The sequence below is a fragment of the Phoca vitulina genome, unplaced genomic scaffold, assembly GCF_004348235.1.
Source record: "Phoca vitulina isolate PV1807 unplaced genomic scaffold, GSC_HSeal_1.0 scaffold43, whole genome shotgun sequence".
NCBI classification, from domain to species: domain Eukaryota; kingdom Metazoa; phylum Chordata; class Mammalia; order Carnivora; family Phocidae; genus Phoca; species Phoca vitulina.
In genome coordinates, this window is record NW_022589746.1 from 2,160,083 (window position 1) to 2,173,618 (window position 13,536).

Genomic DNA, 13,536 nt, shown 5'->3' on the forward strand with positions numbered 1-13,536 from the left:
CTCCCAAAAAAATTAAACAAAATCTTTAAAATAAAATAATATAAAACAAAAACACAAAGACATGAAAAGAATGAAGGTAAATGATGGAAAAGATATTCTATGCAAATTCTATCAAAAGTAATCTGAAGTAGCTATATTAATAGCAGACAAAAATGATTTCAAGATCAGGGGTACTAATTATGTGTAGGGAAAAGAAGGAAAACCCTAAGGCTTGTCTAGCTTAGTGGAGAATGTGTGTATCAGGTTTAGGATGGATAATGAAGTCTTACTGAGCTGTGTTATCTAACTTTTATTTAACAACTGTAATTAAAAGTCTGAATTCACCTGTTTCTTGTGGTTTAAAACAATGAGTAGTTACAAACTCTGGAAATGTGACTAGTATATGACCTAAGGCTATAGAAATGAGGAAGCTCTTTAAGTGCTAAAAATAAAGACTTCTAGTTTTTGGCTCAAATTCAGTAAGAACTGTTTGTATACCAGGATAGGTGAGATGTAAATGTAATAGGTTACTTTTTTTAATTTTATTTTATCTTTTATTTTTATTTATTTTATTTTTTTATTTTTTATTTTTTTATTATTTTATTATTTTATTTTTTTTAGTAATAGGTTACTTTTCACCCTTGTAGCCATAAAATAGAAATTTTGTAGAACAGAAATAGCTTCTACTCCTGAATTAACAAAAGTTATACTAAAGTATCATGTTTTTAAAAAATACACACATACACACAGAGTTAAGCTTGTTGCTGTTACTCTGTCTGGGTTTGAAAAGCTTGCTGATTTATATATACATATAACACACACCCTAATATATATATATATATTATATATAATATATATATATATATAATATATATATATTATATACACGCACACATCTAAAATGGCCTAAAGCAGACCTTCATGTAATTAGAGTTGCAAAATGAAGACATTTTGGAAAGAACATTGTACCATAGTTCATTCATTTGCAGTGGATCTTTGTTCCTTTTTACTGTGGTAATTTTAAAAACGAGTGTCAAGTTTGAAATTAGATCTGCCAAGTTGGGGTTTTGCTGCTTGAACTCTGCACTGTTTCCTCAAATAAATGGATGTGAATGTAATTTTCCCCCCTGTGTGAAGAAGCAGCCACACCCCAACAGAATAGGAGGAAAAATCTAGAGCTATTTCAAGTTTTATCTTTCTGTATATGAAAATAAAATAATAATAAAAAAGATCAGGGGTACTATTATCAACAAAGAGAGATATTTCTATCTAGCACATAGAAAAGTACAGATCGTATAAGTCAGATGATTTCTTAGCAGAGGGTCAAAAGACACAATGTAAAAATGACACATCAAGTAACAGAAGTAAAAATATACCCAAAAATACAAAGGTTAAAAGAATAAGAAAAATGTAATGAAATAAAATTGGCTGGTAGAGTGGACATATACTACTTTCATATTGCTCACAGTTGGGAGGCAGAACATACTGTCTAAGGACCTAGTGGATTGATATACTCTATAAAGTTATAATCATACAGGAAATCATCAGGAAAAAAAACTTAATTTTTAAATTGTCAGATAAAACTTCTACCTAAAACAAGAAAAGACAGATCATGTAGTAGAAGATACTTTAAAAGCAATGATGACAGAAAGCACAGCATTTATTGAGATGTCACGATTAGATCTAACATTACCTGTAATATGAATAAATGTAAATGGACTAAACTCACCTATTAAAGAACACAATTATCTTGTATCACAAGGCAAAATTTAATATTTTCTGTATCAGAAAGATATACCCAAAAGAAAGTGATTCAGAATTTATTTTAAATGACTTTTAAAATAAGAGATTGGTAAAAGAATATCAGGCAAATCAAAAGAAAGGAATTATCATCTCAAATGTCATGAAAGGTTGAATTTAGGACAAAGAATGAAAGGATAAAAGAAGGCCCCTTTTTAAGGATAGATGATGCAATCCGCAGTAAAAATATAATAATTCAAAATATTTACATGGCAAATAATTTTGTCAATATTCATAAAGGAAGAACTACAGGAACTATAAAAATTAATAGAAGCATATTAGAAGTAGGAGACTTTCACTCATCCCTCCTTTTATTTATTTTTTAAAGATTTTATTTATTAGAGAGAGAAAGAGTGTGTGTGTGTGCGCAAGCAGGGGAGAGGGAGAAGCAGGCTCCCTGCCAAGCAGGGAGCCCAACGTGGGGCTCCATCCCAGGCAGACGCTTAACAGACTGAGCCACCCAGCCACCCCCCCAACTGAATAAATTTTAAAGATCTCATTGACTTTATTCAATGATTCATGTATCAGGCAGCATCCCACTTAGCAGATAAAAAGGGGCTCCAAGATGCTATACAAAATGAAAGACTTTTATTTTTTTAAATTTTTTTTTAAAGATTTTATTTATTCATTTGACAGAGAGAGAGAGAGAGACAGTGAGAGAGGGAATACAAGCAGGGGGAGTGGGAGAGGGAGAAACAGGCCTCCTGCTGAGCACGGAGCCCGATGTGGGGCTTGATCCCAGGACCCTGGCATCATGACCTGAGCCGAAGGCAGACCCTTAACGACTGAGCCACCCAGGCGCCCCAAAATGAAAGACTTTTACTAGGCAGAAGGGAGCAGGAGCATGGAAGTTATACTAGTTATAAAAATCAGCTTGGTTATGACAAGGTGACTTTCCTCTAGGGGATGGCATGGGTCTATCAGGCAGATGACCTAATGAGTGCTGATTGACTGGTTTCAGACTGCATTTCTGGGAGAGCTGAAATTGTAATTAAGCCAAGTGTTGGTTAGCGACATGGGACTTAGTGTGAGTGACTCCATTTTGAGCCCTTTGTCTTGCTTTTAATACTCCTAGCCCCCCCCAAAGAAGGGGGCTAAAAGTATTCACAGAGGACTTCCACCAAACCTTTAAGGAACAGATGATTCCAATGCAATTTCAACGCAAAGAAAAATAAGAAAACATTTTAAGTTCTTTGTATAAAGCTAGCAAACCAAACCCTGACAACAGTAGTACAAAAAGAAAGCTACAGACCACATTTACTTACAAACATTGATACAAAAATCCTAAATAAAATATTTGCAAACAGAATCCAGCAAATGTTAAAAGAGTAATTTTTAACAAGTGAAGTTTAGTTTGGGAATTCAGGAATAATAAAGATATTCAATATTAAAGCAATTTCTCCCCAAAAGAAAAATACTATGATTATCTTCATAGATAATCCATTTGATAAACATGTCTTGATAAGGATTCTGAATAGATAAATCATTTTAAGGTAATTCAATTAGTATGATTTAAAAAATGTATTTATCTCACCCAAACTACCATAATGCTTATCGAAAAACCCTAAAGCAGTCCCATTAAATTCAGGAACAAGACAAAAATGTCCACTACCCTCACTATTATTTAACAATGTTTTGAAGTACTAGCCAAGGCCAGGATACTAGCAGAAAAAATAAGAGGTATAAAAATTTAGAAAGGAGAAGGTAAAATCATCATTATTTGCAAGTGATATTGTTTTACATCTAGGAAACCTCAACATAATTGAAAAAACTAGTTCAGTTAGAGAAATCAGTAAGGTAGATAGCAAATTACAAAAATAAACTAATATCCTTCAAATGTACAAACAAGGGGCGCCTGGGTGGCTCAGTGGGTTAAGTGTCAGCCTTCAGCTCAGGTCATGATCCCGGAGTGCTGGGATAGAGCCCCACCTCAGCCTCTCTGCTCAACGGGGAGCTTGTTTCTGCCTCTCCCTCTGACCCTCCCCCCTGCTCGTGCTCTCTCTCTCTGTCAAATAAATAAATAAAATCTTAAAAAAACACAAATGTACAAACAATATCCAATTTTAAGATATAATGGAAAAAAGGACTTCACTTAGAATAGCAACAAAAGATAAATTAACTAGAAATAAGGTTAAAGGGAAATATACAAGAATTAGAGAAAACTTGAAAATACTATTGAGGTCCCCTCAAAGAAGACATGAACTATGGAAAGGTACATTATATTCTATAGAAGGAGGTTAACCTTCTAAAGATATCAATGATCTGTAAGTTAACTTACATATTTACTGTGATCCCAATAAAAATGCCAGCATGAATATTTTTTAACTAGATAAACTGAGTCTAATCATATGGTAACATAAAAAGGTGTGGAAAGCCAGGAAAAACCTGAGGAAGAAAAGTGAAGTCCCACAGCTATCGAATGTACTTAAAATCTCTGTATGTAGAACAGCGTGGTATCGGGGTGTGAATAACCCCATCGTGACGTCCCTGCAAACATGCTTCTCCATTCTCCCCCCATTTCAGTAAAGCACTATCCACCCAGTTGCTCAGGTCAGAAATACAGAGACCTCTGACACTTGCTTGTTCTTTATTCCTCTCTGGCCATTTAGCACTATGTTGTACAAATTCTACCCACAAAACACCTCTACTAATTGTCCATATCTCCCCAAATTACAGCCCCTCCCCATCTAGGTCAGCATCCTCGCGCACTTGGACCTGTGCAGAAGTCCTCCCTCTCCCCCTCATGGCCACTCCCCAAATATTCTCCACAAGGTCGGAGATGTTTCAAAGGAGAGATCTGCTGACATCACTGTCCTGCTTCAAATCCTCCAATGGCACTTAAGATCAAATCCAAAATAGCTGTGGGCACTGTAAAGCCCACATGGCATGTCCTGTCTTCCTTGGCAGCCTCATCATTAGCCACCCTGCCCTTGCTCCCTGAGTGCTGGCCGCTCTCTCTTTCCGTGCCCTCCACTTGTCAGCCCTTCCCCCCCCCCAAGGCCTTTATGTATGCAGTTTCCTTAGCCCGGAATAGTCTCCATATGGCTAGTTCTTAACCTTCTTTCTTTTTTTTAAACAAACTTTTTAATTTTGAGCTCATTCTAGATTCACACGCAGTTGGTAACAGTGTGGAGAGATCCCACGTGCTCTCCACCCAGTTTCGCCAACGATAACATCCTGCAGAACTACAGTACCATAGCACAACCTGGAAATTGACATGTTTGCAATTCATCATCAAGATCTCACCAGTTTACACGCACTCATGTGTGTGTATTTAGTTCTATACAATTTTATCACGTGACCATCATCGAAGTCAAGATGTCAAGATACAGAACAAGGAGAAGAAGAATGTAGCAGGAGGGGAAGAATGAAGGGGGGGAAATCGGAGGGGGAGAAGAACCATGAGAGACGATGGACTCTGAAAAACAAACTGAGGGTTCTAGAGGGGAGGGGAGTGGGAGGATGGGTTAGCCTGGTGATGGGTATTGAGGAGGGCACGTTCTGCATGGAGCACTGGGTGTTATGCACAAACAATGAATCATGGAACACTATATCTAAAACTAATGATGTAATGTATGGGGATTAACATAACAATAAAAAAATTTTTTAAAAAAATGAAAAAAAAAAAAAAAGATACAGAACAAGGGATCCCCCAGCAGGATCCCTCCGGCTACCGGGTATGGCCACAGACAACTTCCTTCCTCCCTTCCATCCTTTCATCTTTCAAGTCTGTGCTTCAATACCATGGACTCACACCTTCCTTGGCCATCTGGTCTACATTCTTCTTTCATGATGACACCTGAAATTCTCCACAATTGCCACAAGTTAGAATTAGGAGTAAGAGGCTTCATGCTTTCGGAATGCCTCTCCATTTAGGTGTCCTTACTGGTAAGCTGTTTTTCTATCCTCGTCCATCCCTGAACGAAGGGAGAGCAGAGGGAGATTGGCCAGTTTCCCACCTGAGACTCTGAGAGGTGTCTTTGTTCAACTTGTGGAGTGGCCTAGGCAGGCAGAGGGCCCCTCTGAGCTCTCCAGCACCACGCAGAGCCCATGGTGCAGATGGGTTCAGGAGTGCCCATGCCTCCTGAGACAGGGATCTGGCGGGCAGCTGTCCAGAAAGAAGGCCTGAGGAAATGTGGAAACTGAGGCAGAGGGATATTGGAGTCACTTCAGCAGGGGCTGACATGAAGGTCTGCAACCAGGGTGGTGCCACGTGGGGAGGACCTCCAGATCAAGAGAGAGCGTGGACCCCAAGCACAGATGACCTTGCTGATGACACCCCAGACAGCCACACTCAGGGCCTGGTGCCTGTGTGGGCCCTTCCCTCCATGCTCCGTGGTCACAGAAGCCTCCTACTTACCCTGGGGCCATTTTGAAAAGAAATCAGTGAGGATGAGGACATCTGAAAAATGGATTCTCCAAAGGGAACTGATTTAAGGACTGAATTGGACTGAGCTTAACAGACCGTTTAAAAATGTTCTCCAGAACTCAGCAGGTGGCTATGGGAAACATTAGATCAGTTTTGGAAAACAAGGAGCCATTTTTGCTCTTCCTCACTGGAGTATAAGGTGAGTAAACCTGAAACCCTGTCCCACATATATATGTCTTGATAGGATTATTCCTTTAAAATCTACCACTCATGTTAGACTAGAAACTCCACAAGGGAAGAAAATGTTTGGTTATTGTCTTTTCAATTGCAATATCTGCAGTGCCGAGCATGTGGTAGGTGCTCAAACATTTTTTATTATCAAAATTAACAAATGACAACAAATTTAGCTCTTTATTAATGATTCGCCCATCCTGCTAGGCAAGTCTGTCCCTTAAAATTCACTGACTATATTCCAGACACTTCGTTTTATTTTAAGATCTTATTTATTTATTTGAGAGGGAGAGAGCAAGCTGGGGGAAGGGCAGGGGAAAGGGGAGAGGCGGCGGGAGAAGTAGACTCCCCACTGAGCAGGGAACCCCATGCAGGGCTCCATCCCAGGACACCTGAGCTGAAGGCAGACGCTTAACCAACTGAGCCACCCAGGCGCCCCTATAACCTGGACTTTAAATGTCCTGTAAGATAAAAGGTTTCATTTTCTTTTTTCCAGTAAAAAGCTGGTCAAGGTCAGTACATGTTATCATGTTACACATATAACATAAATGGCCCCCAGAGTGGATAGCTTGGCCACTAACTCGTTGTATACTCTGGATAAGTAATTCAACCTCTTTGGCAGGGGAAGGATGTGGTGATGTCAAAAAAAATTTTTTTCTCCGTAGGGAAAAAGGACTATCACTCTTAGCTTCAATGATGAATGAAAAATAACCAATGGTATTATTATAAAATTTGCATACAATGAAGACATGCCTTTAAAAAAAAAAAAAAGCTGGCTGCTCAAATAATCTATAACATTTAACAACACCCTTTCCATGGCTGGCTGGTAAATGCTGGACTTGGTAAGTCACGAGTCCCCTGGAAAGGGCAGCTCAGCGTTTGAAAAGTGATGCCTCACTGAAAGTACACCTCCATAAGAAGTCAGAAATGAGGGTTGGTTTTCTTCTTCAGGAACTCAAAATGGACCAAAACAAGAAACCTCTTCAAATAGTCTACCTCCTCTCTACAGGGAAAAAAAAAAAGTCACAAACCAGTGCTGAGGCCATGAGAACAAAGAGATGGAAATCTGCCATAACCTACAGTTTTATCAGTCTGTGCCATGCCCCGGACATTATTTATGCTAAGTGTTCAAGTTGCAATCCGGGTTGTTTCTTGTCCAAGCTTCTTGCTCCTGTTCCTGTAAGTGTGCAGTTGTATGTTGTATTATGCAGTTGAAGACACTTTTGTTTGTGAGAATAAGTCCTCACTAAACAAAGTTTTTTTAAAAGATTTGACAGTAGGGGCACCTGAGTGGCTCAGTCAGTTTAGCGTCCGACTCTTGGTTTCCACTTCAGTCATGATCTCAGGGTCGTGAGATCGAGCCCCGAGTCGGGCTCTGGGCTCGGTGCAGAGTCTGCTTGAGATTCTCTCTCTCCCTCTCCCTCTTCCCCTCCCCCATGCTTCCTCATTCACTCTCTCTCTCTCTCAAATAAATAAAATCTTAAAATAAAAAAAGAAAAAGATTTGACAGTAGGTGTTTACCTCACAGCCCGCTTCTCAAAGATAAATTATTTCAGTAGTTGTACTTTGTCCAGGAGTAGAGTGTGGCTGGCCTTTACGTAAATAATTAATCTTTTTTAGAGCGCTTATATGCCAGGACTGTGTCAATTCATAATCAAAAAGAGTAATCCTGGATCTTCTCTAGTCTTAGTCTAGGCTCTTTGCAAGTAATGGAAACTCTCTCAAACTAACTTACACAAAAAGAAGGGAAATGAGTGAAATGAGGTGAGAATATTCGTGGAACCAAGTGCAAGATGGGACTGGAGCCAGGGCCTGGAAAGCCAGAGAAAGTTCCTCTCTGTTTCTTTTTTGGAAGTTTTTGGTGCCTCATCTCTGCTTCTCTCTGAGCATCTACTTGACTTTTCTCTCCGCAGACTCAGTTTCTTTACTTCTGGAAGAAAATGGCCCACCGAGTCCTCTAAATGTTCTCTCATTTCCAGTACCATCAACCACCAGGAAGGAATCCACTCCTCCCAACGGCGAATCTCAGAAAGTACGCTCTGCTGGCTCAGCCAGTCAGTGGACTGCATCACCTCAGCGGGCTGCACCGCTAAGCAATGGTTTTCAAGAACTCACCCCAAAATCGTTGTGAATCTCAAGATCCTTGGGGTTACCCTCCTATCTACCTCAGTCCACAACAGGGTGATTCTCAAGAAGTTTGCCGAGGAGCTGCTCCCATGATCAAGAACCTCCTAGAAGCCCCCACTCTATGTGAGCCTAGAGCACAGATGAGTGATTCACAGAAGAAGCTGCCCCCTCTCAGCTGCCTTTCGCTCCCAAATGGTGACTGACAGGGACTTGCCCAGAAACTGCTGTGAACCCCGTGTCTGCCTACAAATTCTCCAGGCAACAATCACTTCTTCTCTTCCTTCCAAGTCTCCTGAGTGCCTCTTACTGGAAAGCTCTGACCAGAACCCTACCTGGAGGGGGATTCTGGGAAATGCCATTCCAAACTTCTCTTGCGTGATATAGAGGAGATGATAGAAGGGGATGGTGGTGAGCTGAGCCCCACCCGAGACAATCAGCACAGTCCTGGAACCCCCGAGCTGCAGGACCACCTGGGGCAAGCCTGGCTATGTGATTATGTGCAAGTGTGCATGTTTGTGTGTGGGCATGCACGTGTGTGTGTGTGCGTGTGTGCCTATCCAGTGAGAAAACAGATCTCAGGGACTAGGGTATGGTCTGGCCATCACTTAATGCCAGAGAAAGGCAGATTTCTAGGACTTTCCTTTGTTGCCCTTTCCTAACACAATCTGAGAATAGTTCATCTCAGCTTGGTCTGAGAAAGCTCACCGGGAGCCATCCAAAGAGCGAGTCTGTGGCGAATATTTGATGTTCCTCTGTCCTCTGCACTCCCCCCTCCTCCTGCTTGCACTAGGCCCTCGCTTTAATGTGAGCAGTCATCTTCCCGTGGGAATGACTCAAATACTCCATGGCACAGCCTGGGAGCCAGGACTACCTAGCCAACCCACCCACTGCCCCAGCATGGGAGCCCAGCATCTGATAGGAGAATGGGGAGGGGCCCAAGCCCAGCCAGTCAAGTCTTCCCTGGAGGGGAATGCGAAGGACTACAGAATTCAGATTCACTGTCTTCTCTTCCAAGACTCGGAGAGAAACACAGAGCTCTGATCATCTCTTTTGTGTCCCCAGATTCAGCAACATCTGAGGCCAGTTCTGGCATTTAAATTACATGAGCCAATAAATTTCTCATTTTATTTAAGTCCATTTGAGTTAAATGTCTCCCCCAAACATTCTAACTCATAAATAAACATAACTAAATCTGGTCTAGACTTTTCCTCGGCTCATGTGTCCTCTCTGCCCCGCTTCCCTGCCCCATCCCTATCTGTTGAAATCCCAGTTACCCTTTACCACCAGGCTAGATGTCACCCTCTTCCAAATGGAGCCTCCCCTGTTCCCCTGGACTTTCCTTCCCCCCCGACGGTGGGAATGCCATATTTACTCCACACTCTCTGTCCTGAGGAAGTTGCTCACACACATCCCCCACACTGTGTGAATAGTGTAACACTACAGCGTGAAGCTGCGTGAGAACCACTGTCTTACTCATCTTTGTATTTCTCACCGAACTGAGTTCTTGCATGGTAAATACTAACTAAACAGTTATTGAATTTAAAAATGCCTGAAACCAACAACACCAAAACAACCCAGTACAAAAATGGGCAAAGGACTTGAATACACATTTCTCCAAAGAAGATGCACAAGTGATCAGTAAACACACAAAAAAACATGCTCAAATTATTACATTAATTAGGGAAATGCAAATAAAACCATGAGATACCACCTCACATCCATTAGGATGACTATTATCAAAAAACAAACAAAAAAAGAAAAACAGAAAAAAGCCAGTGTTGGTGAGGGTGTGGAGAAAATGTGAACCCTGGTAAATTGCTGGTGGGAGTGTAAAAATAGGGCAGCCTCTGTAGAAAACAGTAATGCAGCTGCTTAAAATTTAAACATAGAGAGGCGCCTGGGTGACTGAGTCAGTTAAGCGTCTGACTCTTCACAGTATTCAGCTCAGGTCATGATCTCAGGGTCGTGAGATCAAACCCCGTATTGGGCTGAGCGCAGAGTCTGTTTGAGATTCTCTCTCTCTCTCCCTCTGCCCCCACCCCTGCTCTCTCTCTCTCAAATAAATAAATCTTTTTTAAAAAATTTAAACATAGAACTACCATATGATTTAGCAATTCCACTCCTAGATATATGGCCCAAAGATTTAAAAGCAGGAACTGAAACAAATATCTGTACGCCCATGTTCATAACAGCATTATTCACAATAGAGCCAAAAGGTGGAAACAACCCATGTGTCCACCTGACAGACAAATGGATAAACAGAACATGGCATATCCTTACAATGGAATATTATTCAGCTATAAAAAGGGAAGAAATTCTGACCCAGGCTACAACATGGAGGAAGCTTGAGGACATTATGCAGTGATATAAGCCAGTCATAAAAAGACACATGCTGGATGATTCCCCTTAGATGAAGTGTCTTCAATAGTGATTAGCATGGAGACAATGTGGAATGGTAGCTTCGAGAAGCTGGGAGGAAGGAGGAGGAGGGAGTCGCGTTGAAGGGGGACAGAGTTTCAGTTTGGGATGATGAAGAAGTTCTGGAAACAGCTAGTGGTGATGGTTACACAACAATATGGATTGTGGATGTATTTTCTTAAAATATTTTATTTATTTATTTGACAGAGAGAGAGACAGCGAGAGAGGGAACACAAGCAGGGGGAGTGGGAGAGGGAGAAGCAGGCTTCCCGCTGAGCAGAGAGCCCGATGCAGGGCTCAATCCCAGGACCCTGGGATCATGACCCGAGCTGAAGTTAGACGCTCAATGACTGAGCCACCCAGGCACCCCTATGGATGTATTTAATGCCACAAAATTGTATACTTACAAACGGTTAAAATGGTAAATTTTGTGTCATGTATACCATACCACAACAACACTTGCCTGAAATTTTGCACAAGTTTTTAAACTTAAGGAGTCTTTCCCATGCCACATCTCACCTCATTCCCAACAACCAGGTGCAGGGCAGATATAATTTTACCCCTTCTGGAGATGAGGATTCTGAGGTTCTAAAGACTTACATTGTGTCCAGAGTTATTTTATATATATATTTTTTAAGTATATATTATTTATATATTTTATTTATGGAATAAAATTATTTATTATATAATTATAAATTATAAGTTATTTATATATTATACAGTAATATATTATTATTTATTCATATGTTATTAATAATATATTATTATTTATTTATATAGATAATTTATATTTTATTTATTTATACACAAAATAAAATATTTTATTTATTTATTTGAGAGAGAGAGACAGCATGAGTGGGGGAGGCAGAGGGGCAGAGGGAGAGGGAGAAGAGACTCCCCCCTGAGCAGGGAGCCAGATGCAGGGCTTGATCCCAGGACCCCCAGAGTTATTATATTGTGAAGTAGGTCCCCCGACTCTGAATTCCAGGCTTTTTCTGCTACTTCTATCAGCGTTAATTACCTTCTGCTAAGCCTAAAAGGAGTCCCTCAGCCAGAGCCTCACACACATCATTTGCCAGAAGGGTCAGCATGGGCCTCCTAATGTCAGTTAGGACAGTATGTTCACCCTCTGGGAACAGGTGTTCCTGGGGTTGCCAGTGTTAGGGACTGAATGTTTGTGTTCCCCCTCCCCCAATTCATATGCTGAAGCCTTAACCCCCAGTGTGGCTGTATTTGGAAATGGAACCTCTAAGGAAATAATTAAGGTTAAATGAGGTCATAAGGGTAGGGCCCTGATCCAGTGGGATTTGTATCCTTATAAGAAGATACACCAGAGAGCTTGCTCCCCCACCTTCCCCACCCGTGCACAAAGAGGAGGTCATGCAAGCACAGTGAGATAGCAGCTACCTCCATACTGAGAGAGGAGGCCTCAGGTGAATCTACCTTGATCTTGGACTTCCTAGACTCTAGAACTGTGAGAAAAATATTTCTATTGATTAGCCCCCCAGGCTGTGTGCCATTTTGTTATGGCTGCCCAAGTCAATACACCAAGTCAATAAAAGCACTGTGATCAAATGAGCATTCATTTGTCTAGTGTTCCTAGACAACATGCCCAAGAAAACCTCACGGGAAAAAGATTTCTACTGGCCTCCCTCTTGGTAGCCTCCAACTTTCTTATAGAGAAAATGGCTCTGTGTGTTGGTTGAGACATCAGTCTTAGGTGTTCCAACACCAAAGACCTGTCCAGCACAAAGGCAGACAATCAAATCCCCAGACCTTGACGTAGGCAACTCCTCCTCCCACAGTTTGTTCACCTTGGCTCCCTCTGAGAATTTTTAGAATCCCAGCCCATCTTTGGCTGAGAAACCCAGGACTAAGCTGCTGCCAGGTTGGCTTTCATTCCAGTGGCAGATGTTCTGGTCCAGTGGGTACCACTCAATACCCATACAGCGTGAGCAGAGTTTGAGTAGCTTGGCTATCATCTGCACATTCTGGTGTTCCTTGAATGTGGAGTACTCCCTTGAGACACAGATACAGGCCTCGTGCAAGATTACCAATAAAAATAATGAAGAAAGGGACACCTGGGTGGCTCAGTCGTTAAGCGTCTGCCTTCGGCTCAGGTCATGATCCCAGGGTCCTGGGATTGAGCCCTGCATCGGGCTCCCTGCTCAGCGGGAAGCCTGCTTCTCCCTCTGCCTCTGCCTGCAGCTCTCCCTGCTTGTGCTCTCTCTCTCTCTCTGACAAATAAATAAATAAAATCTAAAAAAATATTAAAAAATGAAGAAAACAGTTTTTTCTTTTTTTTTCTTTTTTTTATCAACATATAATGTATTATTTGTCTCAGGGGTACAGGTCTGTGATTCTTCAGTCTTACACAATTCATAGCGCTCACCATAGCACATACTCTCCCCAATGGACGTCCATCACCCAGCCACCCCATCCCTCCCACCCTTCTCCCCTCTAGCAACCCGCAGTTTGTTTCCTGAGATTAAGAGTCTCTTATGGTTTGTCTCCCTTGCTGGTTTCGTCTGAAAACAGTTATTTTTCTTGAATCATGTTGTCAAGAACTCCAGATTAGTTCTATGTTCACTGTTAAAAGAAAGGAATGAGGG